Source organism: Eptesicus fuscus, chromosome 4 (assembly GCF_027574615.1).
Source record: "Eptesicus fuscus isolate TK198812 chromosome 4, DD_ASM_mEF_20220401, whole genome shotgun sequence".
Taxonomy (NCBI): domain Eukaryota; kingdom Metazoa; phylum Chordata; class Mammalia; order Chiroptera; family Vespertilionidae; genus Eptesicus; species Eptesicus fuscus.
Window position 1 is genome coordinate 61,743,028 of NC_072476.1, and position 22,194 is coordinate 61,765,221.

Here is a 22,194-nt window from a genome sequence, read left to right on the forward strand (position 1 = left end):
CATGATGTGTAATATACATTCATTAGTTTTAACAGATGTACCACTCCAGTGGGAGATATTGATAATGGAGGAGGCTATGCATATGTGGGAGCAGGGAGTTTATGGGAAATCTGTACATTTCTCTAAACTCTTTTATGAACTTAAAACTTCTCTAAAAATTTTTAAGTTATGTATAAAAAGAAAAAACACATATTCAGTATGTAGTTCCTTTTTATGAAATCATGTAGACCTTGGCAAACTAGTAAATCACATTTCAAAAAAAAGCCCAAATTGATATGATATAGCCACCACATTATCATGTTCAAAACCATCAAATTTTAAAATCACCTGGTTTAAACACAACAGTACTTCTCAAAATATTGTCCCCAGACCAGCAGAATCAACAAACAATAGGCATTTGTTAAAAATGAAATTTTTGCCCGGCCGGCGTGGCTCAGTGGTTGAGTATCAACTGACCTATGAACCAGGAGGTCACAGTTCGATTCCTGGTCAGGGCACATGCCTGGGTTGCAGGCTCGATCCCCAGTGTGTAGGGCATGCAGAAGGCAGCCAATCAATGATTCTTTCTCATCATTGATGTTTCTATCATGTTCTCCCTCTCCTTTCCTCTCTGAAATAAATAAAAATATATTCTTGTTAATGAAAATTTTCTGCCACTCACCCATTACCAAATCAGAATCTCTGGAGGTGGGGCCCAGTAGATGCACTAAAGTGTGAGAATCCCTGAAATACAGTCATCTCACTGGTGTAAATTGACTTCTCAAAAAGGTCAACCTAGATTTTTCTCTAATAATTGTGATTTTAACTTCTATTTTCTGTCAAAGTTTTTCAATAAAACTTAGTCTCAGACCAATTTCTTACTACCAAGGACAGATGGGCCAGACATGAGAAAGACTGAGTGGCTGGGCAGCCAAAACAAAAATACAATAAAAATAAAAATCCGGAGCACCACAGTGCTCTTACTGAGGCTGTTAAAAAAAATAAGAAGGAAAACAAGTTCAAATTTTGATAGAATATTCTGAGTTTATATACCTACAAAAACAGAGGAGGCTTTAGCTTCTTCAGTTTGAGCTGTTGTGAGAAATACTACCATCCATAAAAGAAAAAATCCAAGAGCTTTCACAGATAGTAATTGTTATGTAAAATAAACAAAATTCTGCAAAGTCCCAGAGTAGATGCAACAGATGCCCTCGACGGGAATTCCCTTAGCCCTGCATTCCCCCACCAAAGCAAAGGTTGACATGAAATCCTGAACATATTATTCATGACACTTTAATAGATTTGGGAGTAATAGGGAAGAAGGAGAACAAAGGAGAGGAAGAGACAAAAGGAGGAGCAGAGAAAAGAATATGGCGAAGAGAGGCTATGATAGCCACGAGTAAGTAGTGGATTATTAAATTTCTTGAGACATGAGAGCAAAGACCAAACCTTGGTCTCCAGGTATAGATTCTCTAAGAAGATAAGTAACAGTTCAAGAAAAGTCAGTAACACTGTTTTCATGGTATAATAAGCGACATGGTGATTTCTTGTTGAATTATGTCTTCTACTTTTTTCTTTCTTCAGCAACTGTATCTAAGAATGGTAAGGCAAAAATAAAACATACAACATAAACAACTTTTAGTTTCCCCTAAAATTGGTTTATTTGAACTGAGTAACATATAAGTCAGCAAGACTCCTTAATAAGAGTTGATTGTCCATAATTAATCTCTCTCAGTAAATAACTCAATACATCACACTGACTGGGGTCTAAATCCAAGTGAATTAACCAATACGTGGGGAAAAGAAAGAGAAACAAGAGGAGCAACTGTTTAACATGACTTATGACCAAATAATATTTAATTTACAATAGAATGCAGTAACATTTTTACTAATGTTTAAACATTTTGTTATAGGAGCCTTTAAAATTAATTGCTATGAGGTTTAAAAAATCTGATAAAATAATTAATATAAAATTTAGAATGCCATTCTTGTGACATGGTGTAACTCACAAACATTCTGTAAATTCAAAGACAACTAATAGGAACACAAAATATTTATAATTTAATTACATAATTGGCATATAAATTGTTGCAAATTATGTCCTCTATACTATGTTGAAACTATCCTCACAGTCTTCTACACTGTACAGTATCTTAGATGCTAAGTCACTGCATTTGCATTTCTGTAACAAAGGATTTCATTTTCTTGAAACATGTTATGGCCTGGCCTCATTAATTCAGAAAAAAAGAAAATACAATTAAAGAAAGTCTTCAGAGGTTCTAAAGTCAACTTAATTTTGGAGTGGCTAATGACATGAGTGTTATTAGCTTAAATTAATCCTGTTGCTCTGGTAGGTTAAATAAAAACTACTTATATTTTAATTTAAAATTTTTGTTATAATTCCATTCAATCTCTGTGAGAAAAATTTAGGACCAAAAATAGTATTATATATAAAATCTTATTAAAGTGAAATGCATATCTCTGTATTGCACTCTATGTTGGCTAGAAATATCTAAAAACTCACTTTTTTCCTGTTAAATTTATATTATTCTAGTTGAAAATAAAAGAGCTAGTTATTCAAAATGAGTACATAGCCATATCTATACCTATATTATTTCTTCATACTTCTGGTATAAAAAAATGCATTTAGCTTCTGACCTTAAGTTTTTCCTTACAATTCACACAACATATACAGATTTTATTTTTTAAAATATATGCCTACATTTATATGTTTAAAATATACTTACCATATAAATATCTTACTTTAGGAACAATACTGTGTATTCTAGGATTACCTTCAACAACCATACTTTATATAATCTTAAAATAGAGGAACAAACAGCTCTTTGAATAGTATGTAGATTCCATATGATTTTAGGACTTAGATATATATAGAATTTATGTCCAAAATATGATATATTTCAACCTGCACACAGTTATAAGATGGTGGCATATCAACACTTGTACATAGGCTACAAAGTTTTGTCAGAGAGACATTGAAAACATTCCTATCACATGCTTTCTTATTTATTATTGTTTTCTTGAACAAAAAAAGAACAATGCTACTTAATAATTTAATATTAATATGGATAAGTTAAATATAAAACTACATTGTCATATTAATGGGTAAAGGTTTTTGAAGTATGGTCAATTTATTGATTTGAGCATGTAAAACTATTCCTGTTACTTAGGCAGCTTTCTTTTGTTACATCAAGAATAGTAATTTTATTGAGAAAGGCACAATAGAAGATGATTGATTGTCTGCTTTTGTCATGGAGATGAATTATTGCAGAATGCATACAGGAAAAAATAAAAGCATTGTTCTATAAATTGGCCCTTGATGCTTTGTTCATTTGAGTTCATTGTTCATAGACTCTAGCATAAGCTAATACTAAATAGTATAGTAAATAAGAGCCTTTTTTTTTTTTTGCTAAAGCAAAATTACTTTTTTCGCTAATGAAACTCAGCTTTATGAAATAACAGTCTGCCAGTGTGCTACATTTAAAATGTATAATTTAATCTATGCCAAAAGCTGAGTAGTCACAGAAAGTTTGCATAGCTATTATCATTGGATTAAATTGGTAATAAAAATGCATAATGAAAAATGAAAAACTTTTTCTTTAAAACTTAATGAGAAAGCAGCTCACAAGCAATGCAAATTAAAAAGTGGTACATTTAATTTTAGACAGTTAAATGAAATCTATTAAGAAAAAATACATAATTGTCAGTAACCACTGAATGATTTCAATAACTTTTTAATCAAAAAATTAGAATCATACCATCAAATTTTCTAAGACTTTTAAAATAAAATATTAGAATAGAAAAGAGATTCATCAACCATTATGTCTTTAAAACAAGACACAAAATACTACTTTTAAATAGATTAATGTCATTGCCAACTTACTGTTTGCTTCTTGAAGGAATTATTTCTTTTTTATATATTTGAGGCATGGATAATGTGTATTATAATTAACCTGTTGTTTTATTAAGTTTGCTTTTTTAGTTAGATTTTAATGTCAGTGACAATTGGATTTGTCCAGCTATTCTACTTTTAACTGTTTTTTCTGATGCACTATGATTTGCTGAGAGACAGAACACTGCATTCTAGATACAGCTATCACCTGGTGTTTGCTAAATCACTGTGAAATTCTTGCAACAGCTGTTTGTTCCTGGGGAAACATTCACTTCATATTGCAGCAATAAACTGATCATTGCCAATTAAATGCCCATTAATTGTGTAAGCAAGGATTACTGCCAGATGTTTACATTAGAAAGAAAAATATCCTTTGCTATTTATTATCCTCTTATAGCCATCCCTTTTCATGTAAATAATTACGTATATGAGTTTTGTTTTTATAATGTGCCACAAATTTTAATTCAAAAATTAATAAAACAATCCCTCCATGGGTTTGATTTAATAGAAGATAAGCTAGGGTGAATCACACATATAATAAAAAGAATAAACTTGGGCAGAATCACTTTTTCAATGTGAAAATAAATGCTCAAACATTACACAGTGACTCAAATTTTCTAATATTTTTATTTACTTTATTACATATTTCCTAGAAGTTTTCTTTATTTTCCTTTATTTCATTTGGGATAATAAGCCTATGAAATAGTGTTCATAAAACTTGAGATAAAACAAACTGTCTTACAAAGCCTGTACTGGGGGGAAAAAAAGTAAAAATAAAGGATTTCATATAAAATAAAAGCAGGTGGTGCTTTTAGATTTTTAGTTTAATCTCGCCACCTTTGTATTTACCTGAGGCTTCATTCAGCCTCAAAATATAAAGTTCTTCTTTAGAATGCAGTAGTGATGAAAATGAAACATGCACTTAATAATATGATGTCCCAAGTAATTTATTTCTCAACAGTAAACAAAATGTGAAATAAACATTAACCATAATGAATATATTTATTACCTCTTTTAGTGTCTAAATAAATAGCAAAAGTTGAAGGAAAGAAGTGTTTCCATGGCAATACACACCTACAAATCATTTCTTTAGACAGGAGAGCTTTCACAGAATACATCATATATATATATATATATATATTTTTATTTTTTTCTTTCTTTCTTGCAGTAGTGCCTTCATGTATAAGGAATAGCAAATTCATATACATGTCCCCGTGTTAAAGTCACTAATCCCAGACCCTCACACCTCAGCCATACAATGTATGCAAACAACAACAACAACAGAAAGATTAGGTGGCCGTCTTTTCCTCACCAGATTGAACCACACCTCCCCTCTGGAAGGTGATCACAGGACACATTCGGAGCTGCGGAGGACATGAAACAGTAGCATCTGGCTCCTTAAATATCTCCACAGGCATTTGTAATGGCATCTTTGAAGTTTTCTCTGCATCTGTCACATGTTTAGACTGCACATTGACTGCCCCAGCTGAGCATGATTTTGATTCTTTGAGACTTTGAATAGTGTAATCTGTTTAAGAATAAGGCTCGGGAAAATCCCTCATAATATCCATACACAAGCTCTTTCATGATTGAAAAAGGGGGTCCTCATTCCCATAACTGTTATTTTTTATTCTGAAATGACGCCAGCCTTTGAGTTAATAATACAGCCTACAATTACATTCCAGCTTTGCACATTTTTTTGTGAACCTGTACTCAAAACTCACTTCTTGTCTAGTTTCTTTAAACCAATATCATAGAAATTACTACTTGAGAAGAGGCCTTAATAAATGGGATGTGTGCATAATCGCCTTGGCACCTGATTATAAAAGAAATCTGACCACTGTCAACTCATTTTGAAAATCATTTCTGACTCAACCTATTGAGTATCAATGGCATCAAATGCAGAATATCAGAATAAAGAGTGATTGGACTTAAATGGCAGTTTGAGTGCTACTGATTCTGCATCTATTAAATTAATAAACTTCTAACAATTAAGTCATAAAGCCTCTACTTAATGTACCTGCATATGTGTGCATTTTCTATTATTTATATTTTTATTATATTTTCTATTATTTCTATTATTTGCTATTATTTATATTATATTTTCTATTATTACTATTATTTCTATTATTACTATTTTCTATTATTAATGGGTTTTCAAGATATATTAAACAACCCCATAAATACAAGTTGGTACTACTAAGTACAGCTCTATTCTTGCCAATTCCATGGCTGTCCCATTTTAAATTTTTGAAGTTGATAAAATCATTCTTGGTGTCCCTAAACATATTTCTATTTTAATCAATTGAGGAAAATGTCCAATAATTTCATTGAAACTACACTATTGAAGACTTAATACTTTACTTTCCCTTAAAATTTTCCATTTTAAAATAAGGTTACATGAAAAAGGAAAATGCTTCTAATGACTAATTGAAGCATGTGTGTGAGCTCTCATGCATGTGTATGTGCACACACAGATACATACAGACACACCATAAAAAACAAAACAAAAACAAAAAAATCCAGGAAACAATAGCTATTTTAAGACAGAAAGGTTTTTGAGCCACACTAAATTATATCATTCTAACTGCTATTTTCTCTATTTATAAGATTTCCCAGACAGTATAGAATCTACTTATTTCATATAATTCATGAAGAGTGTTTTTTTCCTTATTTATCAAAAAGAACACCACATTTAACATTAAAGATGTAAATATAAAGACCAGGAAAAAGCTGAAAGAGTATACTCCTACCTTGCACACAATAGGTCATCAAGAGAAATTAAACTATTCACATAAGTGAATTGACCTATGAATTTCAGTATTCAGCACCCTGGGTGAGGCATAGCATGTGACACAAATGAATATGAAAGAGCTGGGAGAAACGGGAACTCTTGGAGAGAAGAAATCAGATGCACACTACCTATCTCTTCACTACTCTGAAGAGAATGGTGCTCAATTCATCCTTCTGGAATGTTCCCCCACTATCTTCAGAAGCAGATTATAGAGTGTGTAGCAGCTTCTTCTCCCTCCTGCCAACTTAAGGGTAACACTCTTCGTAATCTTTGATTGCTAAGGGCAATATTTCTACCACAGAGGTCATCTTATGTCAATGTTTTTTGTTTTTTGTTTTGGTTGTTTGTGATTTGCATTATATGTCTGTTTGATATGCAAATGTACAGTTTGCCTGCATATTTGTCTTCATAGTCACACATCAATGTCTCCCAATTCAGATTTGGGGAAATTGTTGGTATAAAATGAGGAGCTTGGGGATTCTGATTGAATCCATGTCATGGTCCTGAGTATAATACAAAAATGTCTGACTACGCATGCCACTTGTTCCCAGAAAGTACAGTGAAAGGCCATATGGGTAGTTAAGTTCATGGTTCAGGGATCCCTCCTGCTTCACAAATTAAAAACACAGAGAAATGTTGACTGTGGAGACATTTGGCTGTCCTGACACTGAGCCATCCGGTTCATATCATGAGATCACTCTGATATTAGTCTTTAAATACAAAAAAAAAAAAAAAGTTGGAAAACAAAACCTAATACTTAGAAAGCACAAAACAAGAGATACCTCAGAATGCAAACAGTAGAACCTCATGTCTAGAATGAAAATGGGCCTTCAAATTGATTGCATGAATTTGACAAATACCATGCATATTTGATGAGACATTAGTCCCATAATATACTCCAGAGGAAAATTGATTATTCAATAAATCTAAAACTTTCACTACCAATCTTAAAGTTTCTGGAATGACAGTTCTGAGAAGTCTTACAAGTAAAAGACAAAAGAAGTTTAATGTAAAACAAAAAAGTTTATCTTTTCCAGATTTATCTAAGCACAAGACTGTAGAATCCAATTTAGAAAACAACATAGTGGGAAATGAAACCAAGATTTGGCTTAATAGATTTCTTAGGAAAAAAACACACAAAAACCTAATGCAGTTAAGGCTAAGACACCGATGCAGCCTGCACAGATAGGCATATAGCCAAGAGAGTGCACTTAAAAAAAATCTTCTATTTATTAATTTTAGAGAGACAGAGGAAAGGCAAGAGAGAGAGAAACATCCATTTGTTGTTCTACTTATTTATGCATGCATTGGTTGATTCTTATACATGCCCTGAATGGGAATCAATTCCAGGTCAGGGCACATGCCAGGGTTGCCAGCTCGATCCCCAGTGTGAGGCATGCAAGAGGCAACGGATCAATGATTTTCTCTCATCATTGATGTTTCTCTCTCTTTCTCCCTCTCCCTTCCTCTCTGAAATCAATAAAAATATTAAAAAACATAATAATAAAATAAAGGAGACAATTTAACATGACTTGCTGAATTCCATTTGTGGGAACCACAGATTCAGAATTAACTACGGGTACCCTCAAATGAGTTATTTGAGAGGTGTAGAGATAAAACAAGCACCAAAATTACTAAAAGTGAGAAAATCCCTGCATCTCTTTTCTAGAACTTCGAAGGCAGCACTACCCTTCTGTGGCCCCTCTGCCACCTCCTAGCCATGACTGCTATCAAGACAGCAGGGTGGGAGTAAAACCAGGCTCACAGAGCAAAGGAAAATACTCCTGTCAAGAATGAACAAATATTCAGCAGGAAAAGCAGAAATAGAAGATTCATATTTGACCTTCCATACTTTATCCTTACCTTTTTATCCCTCATTTGTCTAAATGCTCAATCTCTCACCTGTCCAACTATAAGAACCAACTTACTGCCCTGACAGTGTCCATTCCTGCCCCACCTCACAGAAACCAGACATTTAGAAATGAAAATGTGTTAATGTTATTTGTCTGTTTGAAGTTCATCAATGATTTGCCATTGCTTTTAGAATAAAGATCCAAATTTTACTATGGTTTACAACAGAAATTTTCAACCTTTTACATGTCATGGCACACATAAACTAATTACTAAAAGTATGAGGCACACCAAAAAATATACTTTTTATCAATCTGACAAAAAAAAATTGCACCATGCCAGCCAGACACAAACTTTTCTTTTGCAGCACTCAACCTAAAGTCTAAGTTTATATTTTTAATTATAAAGTGTAAGTTTATAATTTAATCATAAATTATCTCCTTGACTAAACGTTTTTGTCCTTATATTTTTAGCACAGCCCCTTGCACAAGGTATGTTCTCAATAAATATTTACTAAATATATGAATAAATGAATGCACATATAATATTTATAGCATAATAATACCAGGTCAAAATCATCCTTCCAGAAGATAACTTTAAAGAGTAAGATTATTACAGGCTACCATAATAACATTTGTGGGGTTTTTTTTCATTCAAATACTTATCCAAACTTAACTCTTAACATTAATTGACTATGATATACTATATTAAAGCTTAATAATTAGTCATTTTATAGAACACCACTTTTAGATTTATCTTAAAATTATTCATATTTTGGGAAATAACCACTTATCTTATTAATTTAGAAATTTTCTGAGACCTACCTCATATGACATGTCATGATTTTGGAAATATTTATTATATCCCTTTCTGACTGCAGCAGATTTGTGATGCACAAATCTGTCACCAGGTGGGCGCATCTATCTATCAGTTATGAGTGTTGGCTACTGAACTGACCCTTTCACAAGAGAATTGACCTTGGTTGATGGGGGCTTTCTCTCTTCAAGAAAAGTAGATGAAATTATGAGTTCATGGCCACAAGGTCACCAAATAACTAGCACATCTTGACACATGTAAAAATAGTAATAAAAAAATAACTTTTCAAAAAAGCATTTTTCTTCCAAATGAAATATTAGTCATTGCCATGACAAAGCTCTGAGACCTGGTAAATGTTATTTCAAAAGTTACTTATAGGATTGAGATTTACAAGGTAATTCAGTACGCCAGAAGAAATTCTTCCTCCTACTTAGCCTAGCTCAATATTGCTTAAAAAATTAAATCATTGTAATTTTATATATCTAACATAAATCTAAGCAATGATTAGGTTATAAGTCATATAAGAACAAAATCAACATGGTACTATATGTGAAAAACTACTTATTGAAAAAATAAACCAGACAGTTTTAACTGTTCAACTCCTATATAGGAGCCAACATGGGGGAGTTAAAAGGCTAAAAGGTAGTGACTTGGTCTACTATTCCAGACCAAGTTGCCATAGTCATTATATTCTCTAGAGGGCCAGTAAGCATTGATCAATTAAAATAAAAGATAAACAACTCTTGTCAAGGTGGCTATTAATTTCATAAGTATAGCAGGCTCCTAATTCTCAGCTTGATCCCTTGTGAATAAAACTGGTTGGCACAGAACTGACCATAGTTCACATAATGTGGCAGCTTTCAGTCTCAAAGGTCCAAGATAAAGACTGCAGAGAGGTCTAATGTCAGAGATCACAGCCAAAGTTCTTCTCGGGGGGCAGTACTGTGAGGTCAATTTCAAATGCCAAGCTAAAAGAAGTCACAGTGACAAAATACATGTCAGTTATTCTTACTTAACTCAAGAGGATTTAAGTCTACTTTCTAGACATTATTGCTGTGGTAGAAACTTAAATACATTACATCAAAAACTGTTCCAATTATATTTCCTATTTTAGGTTTCTAAAATTTCAATGTATAAAAGCCAATTCCCCTTTTACTATCGGTAGTCATACAAATGCTTTATTTAATTAGAGTCCATTATAACTTTAAAGTATTTTAAGTAAAAGAAAATGAGAATAAGATAAGCTAATTATTGAATAAACATAAAAAATCTTTTGCATAAACTGGTTTATCATTTACACTGTATTTGATATTAGCTATCTAGATGTTACCCTTTCTCTTTGGAGTACTGTTTATATTTAGAGTATTTGATTTTTATATTAGGGAAATTGAAAAATTGAATTAGTAATTTTTCTACCAAAAAAAAGGAATTAAATCTTTACCTAAAATGGGTAAAAATAAAATCAATTCTTTCCAAGATGTTGATATAGTTAATAATGAAAATTCCTAAATTGAAAACCATTCCATTTATGTTTCAGTATATTTGTAGTTATTCAATTATTGTATTTATTTCCATTATAAGAATATGTTCAATTCAGAGGTCATTAAGTTTGATCTGAATTAGCAATTCTTGCAAAAGTATCTCTGATTTTTTAATGTAATCCAAAATCCATCCTTTCATAAATACATGCACACAGAGCCAGGTGAAAAGGAATTTGTTTCTTCTTTTTTTTTTTTTTAATTGAATTTATTGGGGGTGACATTGGCTAATAAATGTATATAGGTTTCAGTGTACAATTCTATAATACATCATCTGTGTATCATATTGCGTGCTCACCATCCCAAGTAAAGTCTCCTTCCATCACCATTTGGTCCCCTTTTGCCCTTTTCTTCCTCCCCGCTGCCCCCCGCCGCCCCCTTTCCCTCTGTTTTATGAGCTATGGTAGTACTCAGTTGTGTGGATGAAGCACACTTTATGAAAAGAGTTCCATATAAATGCTTATCTCTGTGCATATTTTTTATTTGTTCTTGTTTTTAAAAATTTCTTGGAAAGAACATATCAACCAATGATAATGAGTACATTAATGGAAGTAAATTAATATGTATTCTTTAATATTTAAAACAATAGTGAATATTACAAGTAGTATAACATTATTATTGTGGGTATTTCTCTTCAACAGTACATGCCTAATTTTTACAATTCCCCCTCAGTGCTGGTAAGAATATGAACCATGGAGTATCAATTAAAGAGTGAAACTCACTAAATTCCTTTGCACAGGGCCATCATTTTCCTGCAGTTGTTTCCAATTTTAGGTTTTCCTGCAGTTGTTTCCAACAACTGCAGGAAAATGATGTCCCAAAACTAAAAAGCCAGGCACTCATTAGCAACTTGAATATTAAGGCCTGCCATCACTTAAAACCTTATTTCCCAACAGAAACCCTATAAACTTGCAAAAGGGACAAAAAGAAAATATGGTTGGGGAATAGAGACAGCAGAAGAAAAAATTAAGAAAAGGCGAATATAAATGTATAAATGAGCAGTTTTCACAGTAAATGGGAATTCTCCATGTGTGATATTTTGGAATTATTTTTAGCCAAAAGAAAGAAAGAAATAAAAAGTGCCAGCCCAGCTGACATGGATCAGTGGTGGAGCATCAACCTATGAACCAGGAGGTCATGGTTTGATTCTCGGTCAGGGCACATGCCCAGGTTGCAGGCTCCATGCCCAGTGTGGCATTTGCACGAGGCAGCCAATCAATTATTCTCTCTCATCATTGATGTTTCTATCTCTCTCTCCCTCTCCCTTCCTCTCTGAAATCAATAAAAATATTTTTTTAAAGTGAAAGGTATATTAAGAAAAGGTTTGCAGTTAATACATCAAGAAGTGATTCTAGTACCATCACCACTTAAAGGAAATCCTTCCCAATGAGCATGCAAATGGGACTTTCCTAACATAAAAAGATAATTACCTAACAGAATTTTTCAATTATAAAGTCACATTATAGTTTAGAGTAATATTATTAAAAATCAAATTCACAACATCAACAGATCCTTCCTGTGCCATGTAATTACATTGCAGATACTTAATTGAAATAAACTGGAAGTGGAACCTAGCCTAGCACAGGCATGTACTGATGGTTAAGACTCAGCAGGGTAGTCCTAGTTCATTACACAGAGTCTTCACATATGTCTGCCCATTACATTTTAAGGAAAACATTAAAAGTAAGGACACTAACTCAATTAAAAACATTCATATGTAAACACATACAATTTCTCTTACATAGATAAAACATACTTGAAAACAATGATAGAGTTTATGAATTTATATGACAACTAATTTTCCTTTCTTCTGGTTACTTAGAGACAAAATATAATTTAAAGGAGAATTAAACATGTATACTGATAATATGTATATGTATATAAAAATAATTAACAAAAATTCCATAGTACAAAAATCTGTAAGCCTTATGTTTTGGTTTCTCAAAGTGTTGAGATGCAGTGAATAAGCCTGGTCCACCAGGTGCGCAGATCAGTAGCCATTGGAAGGCCAGAGCTAGGTCAGAGATGATATCATGCTACCCAAGCACCATCTACTTTGGATTCTGAGACTCCTTACAAAAGCAAGTCAATCACAATTTTCTCATATTTTTCCATCTAGGAGAGTGCAATTTTCCAGCCATGAATTTTTTTTAAATATATTTTATTGATTTTTTTACAGAGGAAGGGAGAGGGAGAGAGAGTCAGAAACATCGATGAGAGAGAAACATCGATCAGCTGCCTCCGGCAGACCTCCTACTGGGGATGTGCCCACAACCAAGGTACATGCCCTTGACCGGAATCGAACCTGGGACCCTTGAATCCGCAGGCCAATGCTCTATCCACTGAGCCAAACCGGTTAGGGCCAGTCATGAATTTTATGTTTTATCTTAAGCGCAAATAAAGTTATCAGAAAAACGAGCTTCTGTTTGTCTGTGGCATTGAGTGCAAAGCATCAAGATTTACTGGCCAACATAACAAGTGGACATGTATTTGGGATCACCTCAAGTATATTATTAATGAATAATTGTGAAACAATCCCATTACATAAATGTCACACAATCCATAAGAAAAACATCCCTGCATGGGTGCAAAGTGCACAGAGCAAGGTAGGTGCTCTCAAAGCAGGTGAAAAATAATAAGGGCAGTAGCATCAGTGTTAAGGGTGAGAGGACCAAGTCACAGGCCTCCCACACAGGTTGTAGAATTCCTTACCTCCTGCAACATTTCTAGGAATAGGTAACTGGCAATTTGATAACATGAAGGGACTAAATTCCAACTGTTTTCATATTTATATGAGACAAGTTTAAATTAAATACTCAGTATGTACAATCTTCAAATCACATTCCTCAATCTATAAACTTTAGAGAAAGACACTTTTAAGTTTTTTGGTTGAACATAAAACCAACATGTTTATACTATATATATAGCAAAGAAAATTATAAAACTACTAGCACAAAATTACTAACAAAGAAGATATAACATCCCTCTATTTAAAAAAGAAAACTATTTTTTCAAAGATGATTTACTTATTTTATAATAAATCAGTTGTTGGTTTCTACTTTTCTCAAGTCTTTTTTAAAGATGTGTGTATTCCATAAGATCCATATACTAGTACTTAATGTGGCCATCCATTGGAATACAAATGGTCTAGAAAGGGTTAAGATTGGGAGCAAACTTAAGGCCAAAGCAAATTCAAAAAGTTGCTGATATGAAGTACCAGGTCTCCTGGGGAAACAACGTACAGGCTGCACCATTGACTTGCCAATTAATCCAAGAAACTGCATGGCCATTAGTTCAGGAAAGAGACGCTTGCTTGCCTGCTTGCCTAGAGGTAAGAGCTAGGTTTGCAGCTGCTAAGCAGCAGAATGACAGAAATAAATAGGGGGAGAAATTAGGGCTAAAATCTTCGTGTTTTATTGTCTTTCCTGACTTCAAAGGAAGACCTAAATGTCAAACAAACTATAGTGTCTTGTGTGATATACAGAAGATTCATTTATCATAAAAGCCTTAAAAAAAAGAATGATTTTCTAAGTATCTTTAAAATAGCATAACAGTAAGTACATTCTATTAATTCCTAAAAAATTCTAACAACAAGTCTTCAAATGTAATGATTAAAAATCTAAAAGTTAGGCTTATATCACATTAAAGAGCTATACATAGTTTTATACAGTATACATATACTATCTAAATTAAAGAAGTCAAATTCAGTAAGAAGCTATTAAAACTGGGGGGTTATTATTATTTGTATTTTAGTATCTTGTTCATTTTTGTCCTACTTGCCTATTTTCTTGGACACAGAAGTTTTTGGTTCAGGATTCTATTAATTGCTACATGAGTAACTTTTCTGTGGAAATTTCCATGTATAAAATGATACAATGAAAATTACTATATTTGATCCTGACACCAAGAAATTGGTATCAACTCACACCTACTCTGAAGTTAATTGAGAACATCCTGGATATGCTCTTTGGGGAAGTATTTCATGGTAATTGATAGGAAAAAAATTCAACTAAAAGCACCAACTAAATAGTTAAAATCTCAGCTCTGTTCTTTGCAATGTACCTCAGCAAAATCAGAAGGGTATTGGGGCCTGAAATGCAACTAAATAAAGCCATTAAAATTATACTTAGTATTTGTAGCTTTCTCTCACCCTCAGTTGCAGAAATATCACTGTGCAACTAATATATTTAATTCCCTAATTTATTTTTTGTTGGAGATGCATTGCCTTATTATATATTATTTCCTGTTGTAATTATGGCCTAGTTCATGGAACAATACTCAGGGGATGAAATCTAGAACTCATAGAATCTACTTGGTACCACTTTGTCCTGTGCCACCCTTTTTGCGCTGAATCAGAACAAAAAGATTCTCAAGCAGTCGACAGCTTCATCATTGCTTCTAAGTTCAGGTTGGCTGGGCTTCCAAATCTCTTGGGGTATGTTGGCTGCCAAAGTAAATTAGTCTCACTTTATCTTTGGGGCAGTGACTTTGCTAACTTTATTGGCTGTGTGGGACCTAGGCCTCCCAACATTACCAGGTGATAACAACAAAAAAAGTGTAGTTACAATATTGATCCCTTTCCTGCCAAAAAAATGGTGCTACTGAAAGAATAATTGGAAAATCTGTGGGGGAAGAAGAATCCAGTTAGAAAACATGAAATAAGTAAATAAGGCATGGCTTAAATTATAGTTAAAAGTGGGCAAAAGTGTAGAATAGAATCACTATAAAAAAACACTAACATTAGGCCTAAATGTATAATCTAAAAAATATGAGTGCCATTGATGAAGCAGATGAAATAACAGATTATATCTAATACATATTATCTATATATATAAAAGCCTGAGCGACTGTTCAACCATTTGACCCGTAGCTATGACGTGCACTGACACCAGGGGGCAGATGCTCAACACAGAGGCATGGAAACATGGAATAGACTGATGAATCTCAGAGGGAAGGGAGGAGGAGGAGGGCAGGAAGAGATTAACCAAAGTAGAGGCCCGGTGCACAGATTCATGCACCAGTGGGGTCCTTCGGCCTGGCTTGCAGGGATCGGGCCGAAATTAGCAGTCCAACATCCCCCAAGGGGTCTTGGATTGCGAGAGGGTGCAGGCCAGGCCAAGGGATCCCACTGGTGCACGGATCCGTGCTCTGGGCCTCTAGTTAAATATAAATTTTTAGAAGATGCTAGAGAGAAGATAAGATATGGAAAAGCCATCAAATGCAGGAATCAGAAAAATTGAACAGGTTTGAATAAGTCAATTTAAGAGTTTAGGTAATACTAACAGAAATCTCCTTCTCAAATAAAAATGTTTTAGCTAAGCACCTTCCAGTCCATGTCTCCCATCTCCAGCCTTAGCATACCTTACAACTTTTATTACATGAACCCAAGCCCAGCAGAAGTGGCAATTGGTCTTAACTTGCTTTGTAACTCCCAACAGGTGGCCCCAAGTCTGGCATAAGCAGAGGCTACTATTGGCCTGGAATGTAGCTTCTCCTAAGTGACCACAAGCCCAGCACAAGTGGTGGCTGATCTCAGCCCACACTGTGATGACCACTGAAGAGTCTCAACCTGGCAAGAGTAGCAGCTTGCTTTAGCTCACATCATAGCCTCTCCTAGTGCTTCCGAGATAAACACAAATGGCTACCAACTACAGATCACTACCAAGTGGCCCCAAGCTTGGCATAGGCAGCAGCTTAATTGGGCTTGCCCAGGAGCTCTCCCAGGAGGCTCCACACCGCCCAGGAGGCTTCATACTGCACCAGAGAACCACCCAACCAGATCCATAAATGGCACATATGAAGGGTGGACTTCATTGACACCAGAGACCTGTTAAAGCAACAAACACTCCATTTGGGGTCAGCCCCAACACCACACAGCTCATCTGCTGTAGTCATGGCCAGGCCTCAAAGACAGTCAGCCTAAGGGTCAGCTCCACCCACTGATGTAAGTGAAGATTACAATAGGAGGGCACACACAATGAACACGGCGGGCACTCCTGGGGCACACTGCTCAGGTGACCAAGGAGACTGTGCACTGGGTCTCTTTTATATCACCCTGTCAAGACTGGGAGATACAGCAGATCTATCCAATACATAGAATCAAACACAGGGGGAGAGCAAAAATCAGGAGACAAAGAAACATGTCCCAAATGAAAGAAAAAGGTAAAACTCTAGAAATCTATCAGATACCAAGTTCAAAAGACTGGTTATAAGAATGTTCATTAACTTAGGGGGAAAAATAGATGAAACAAGTGAGAACTTATACAAAGAGATAGAAACCATTTTTCAAAAGAGGTATACAACATAAAGAAGAACCTGTCATAATTGAAGAATACAATAATTAAAATGAAGAATACATTAGAGGGAGTCAACAGTAGATTAGATGAAGCAGAGGATCAAATAAGTGATCTTTAAGAAAAGGTAGCAGAAAACACAATCAGAACAGCAAAAAAAAAGTGAATAAAAAAATTTGAGGATAGTTGAAGGGACCTCTGGAATAATACTAAGTGTGCCAACATTCACATCATAGGGGTTCCAGTAGAAGAAGAGAGGAAACAAGAGACTGAAAATCTAACAGAATAAAAAATGGCAGAAAACTTCCCTAACTTGGGGAAGTAAATAGACATACAAGTCTGAGAAGTGCAGACATTGCCAAACAAGATAAACCCAAAGATGTCCATGTTAACCACATCACTTCATAATCAAAATGCCAAAGGCTAAAGAAAATTAAGGAATCTTAAAAATAGGAAGAGAAAAGCACTTAGTTATGTAGAAGGAAGATCCTATAAGACTGTCAGCTGATTTCTCAACTGAAACTACAGGCCAGAGGGATAAGCAGGAAATATTCAAAGTGCATATGGAACATTTTCCAGAGACCACCCAACCAGATCTACAAATGTCACACAGGTTAAGCAATAAAACAAGTCTCAATAAATTTAGGAAGATTAAAATCCTATGAAGTACCTTCTATGATCATAATGGTATGGAACTAGAAATCAATTACAAGAAGAAAACTGAGAAACACACAAACGTCGAGGCTAAATAACATGCTACTAAACAATGAAAGGGTTAACAATGAAGCTAGGAGCGTGGGAGGTGGAGGGATTGAGAAAAAGAAAAAAAGAAAAAAAAAAACAGAGAAAGAACTCATCTTCAACAGTGTGGTGATTGCGGGGGTAGGGGAGTAGGTGGAGGTGGAGGAGAGTATACAGGGGATAAATGGTTATGAGAAAAATAAAATAAAGAGAAAAAATCTGAGTGAACACGTGTCAGATTTGGGAAATCTTATCTTCTCCCATTTCTTCTTACTATGATTTCTTTGAGGCTAAAAGGCATATCTTTTGTACCTTGATAATTTTCAGCTGCTATTTAATGCTGCCAGTGGGATGTGTAAGTGAGAGGGCACTATAGAAAACAGCCCTGGTTCTCTTCCAAAACACCCACCCCTCACTAATGCCAAATGGCCTTAATGGAAAGGCTGTGCACACTCTAGAAAAAAAGTTCATTTTGGCATAGAGTCGCAAGCCTCCCTCAGATTGAACCAGAAATGAGAATTCAACACTACAGCATGTTTTATCCCCTCACATATTGTTATGCAAATGAAGAATTATTACAGAGAAAGCCTCTTTAGTTTTACTGCTATTGCCATATGCCTTCAGTGAGTAAATATATCGTTCATTATATACTGTATATTGGCGTTTTAAGATGTACTTTTTAAAAAACTGTAATATGCCTTGAAAGTACATAATAACTATGTTAAACAACTATATTTTTCCAAGAAATGGTGCATTTTGTAAAGCGTTATCTACTGTAATCATTTTTCATTTAACATGAATTGAGCAGACATTCTCCTTCAGATGAACTTTCTGGTGACAAACTTTGAAATTGACAGATTAAAGCTGATTTGGGGTTGTCAAAATATGGTATAGCTAGCTGCACAAAATATGCATGAAATTTTACAGATGGTGGGCTGCTGGTTTACATGGCAGCTATGTGAGTACATCCACTTCCAGTTCAATTAATAGTGTCACAATCTATCTTCCATGGCAGGTGTAAATGACTTCAGTACATCAATAACTAGTTTACAATGATGTCCCTTCAGTGTTTAAGATTTAACATTGATTTTATGTTTTGTGCAAAATAGCACTCATATAATTCCCATAGTTTGTTTTAGGATAAGTTTTCAAATAAAACAAACGTTTACAGACTTGAGGAGAATCTATTAAATATAGCAGACCCAGTCAATTATCAAATTATCTGCTAAGTACTTCACATGACAATAAGACTTCCAAGTTAATAACTTTTATCTTACATATATTAGCATTGAAAACTCTGGTATGTAAATGAACCCATGTAAAAAATCTTCCTGAAATAGCTGCTATTATACCATGGACAGTTCAATGATTTGGAAGGTATTCTATGATAAATATTAAATTAACTGAACAACTCATGGCTGAACTAGTTTTTAGTAAAGACTACTGATTTCATGATCACCATCAACATCACCATTATTATTTATAATAATACCTTAAATTTGTATAGCACTTTACAATCAGAAAAGCATTTTTACATGTAAAGTAATCCCTCTCCAATTTTAGTTTCTATTATGTATGTTTCAAATGTATGCAAATGTATTTCTATACTTTTTTTTTTGCAACTGCTAGAATACCAGTGCCTCTCACTTTTATTGAATATAACTTTGAAGAAAGAAACTGGGTGTTAGGAACCTCTAAAGGAAGTTAAGTGGACTGTCTAAAATAAATATTCTTACAATAGAATATTTGAAAAGTGAAAGAAAGATAAGTTAAGGAGATTCAGATCAGAAAACTACATCAGATGAGAAAAGGAGTGAATGGAACTAAGAGGGCAGATAACAAGTGCTTTAGCAGGAAGTTATTTTGAATGAGATTGAAAAGAACATTTAACCGAAGCTGTAAGGGAGGCAGTTTGTGAAATACCTACTTAGTGATATTTAGGAGGTCATACAAAGTGATACTTACCCATCCAAGTTACTCTGTGTCTTATAGCCCACTTTCAGACATGGGAGGTGAAAATCAACAAACTGGAGTAATAAAAATACAAATATGTAACGTATTTGTTGGACAGTCATATGGAATCAAGATAAAAAAGCTACTCAGTGTGCTTATTATGTGACAAATTAAAAACAAATAGATAAACATCTCCTTAAAACTGCAGAGAAGAAAGAACCTGAAAAGTTCATATGTGGCACCCATTATTACCACTTAAAATGCTTTAAGCAATAAATAATTTTAAAAATAAAATGTGTAAGTTGTCATTGATATATTTATATTATAATCTAGTGTTCCAGCTTTATTTTTGCTTCTATAAAAATTTATTATAACTCCAAGCTTCAGTTCACAACCCTATATTATTTTCCACTTCAATTGTTAATTTAAAAACATAAGAAGATTTTAGATTCAGAAATATCTTTCAGTATAAAATTAAGTTTCTCATGATTTTCTATATGGTTTTCAAATTGAAAATGGAAAGAAGCTTCAATAAAACTGAGAGATAAAAGCTAGGTAGCTTGCATTCAAATTTTCTCTACAATTGGAAGAAAAACCTCACATTATGAAAAATAGTGCTTTGGTAGACTTTTATATATGAGTGGTCCCAGATGAATCATTCCTCTGGAGATTCACACCCATGTATGGTCTCCTCCCACACTGAGGCTGGGTTTGGTTATATGACTTGCTTTGGCCAAGAGGACATTAGTAAGCATGAAGCAAGCAGGGTTTTGTTAAAACATGTTAGAGGATTGCTCCTTTGAACATGTGTTCTTGTAATGCAGAAAACACCTTTTTCTTAGGTAAGCCAGGCTCTCTACATGGAGTGGCTACATGGAAGAGAATCTAGAAGTTGGGTCAACATTCATAGCTAATGACCCAAACATGTTGCCTCATTCAAGTTGTCCAATTGTGCCTCAGTCTTACACGTTATCCCAGCTGAAGATCTTGACATTGCAGAACTTAATTGTGAGCAGATAAAATAAAAACACTTGTTTTAAGTCACTGAGTTTTAAAGTGCTTTGTCAGGCAGCCATAGAGATTTTTAACAGTGCTTGTGAATTTTGAAATGTAGATAATGATAAAACAAAATATTAGCAATTGTAGAGGCTGTATATTTATAAAAATCATAAGATGGCCTCAATTACATAGAACTACTCTTTAATTATATTTGCACTTACAGTACTATTATTATCAAATCATAGTTTTGGTTTAGTTTTAAAACAATAAAAAATATATGTTGGTTACTCCAAATGGCATAAATGCTGTAATATTACTTCATTTTTTAAATTTACAAGAATAATGCATTTTAATAATTCCAATGCTGGAATTCTCTAATTCTTGTCAAGAACAACATCTCTAAGAAAACAAGATTTTAAAATGTTAAATTTTAGTGTGAAGAGCATTTGAAACAAATGAATTATATTTTAAACAATCCCATTAAAGTTTTAGACATAAAAAATAATTATTTTTCAATTGCAAGACAAATGCATTTATTTAACTTTATTCACAGTTACTAAATTAAGTTTTTGATAACTTGTGTTATTAAAGAAATACTAACATCGCATACGACTCAAGTAAAAATATTCCTGAATGATTATCAAATAAAAGAAGCTATATTTGATCAAATTTCTATATTAATTACTATTTCTATATAAAATTACTATATTAATTGTGAAATTAGTGTTAAATTCTTCTATAGGGGGAGGAAATTTGATCTTAAATCAATATAATACAGCTAATATATTGTGACATGCATGTAAAGAAGAAAAGTAAGCCATAGATTATCTTCACTATCTACAGATAAAATTTATGGCTGCTTTTATAATGTCCTGAATCTATAAGAATTTAATTGTGAATAGAATAAAGAACACATTTTCATATACTTTCCCTCCTACTAACCACCCCCCCAAAAGTTGGGAATTTGTCATCCTTATTTCTCATTCATTTACATTTGTTTCATGTTATTTATAATGCTTTTGGGAAAGCTGTGACTTTTGACAGTTGAAAATGAACCAAGAGAGGGAAGAGGCTGCCGAATTTAGAAATATGAATTTAATCCAACATAAACAGAAGTAGCATACAAATTCACATAATTTCACAGTAAAATTTTGCACATTGGAGGTGCTACCCTACCAATGAACATTTATATTCATTAGGACATGACTCATAACAGGTAAAAGGGGTGCATCATTAGTAATTTCATCATTATAAATTAAAATCAATTAACAAATAATGCAGATTCTCTTATTAAGAAGCTAAATAAGTTGCTTCCTT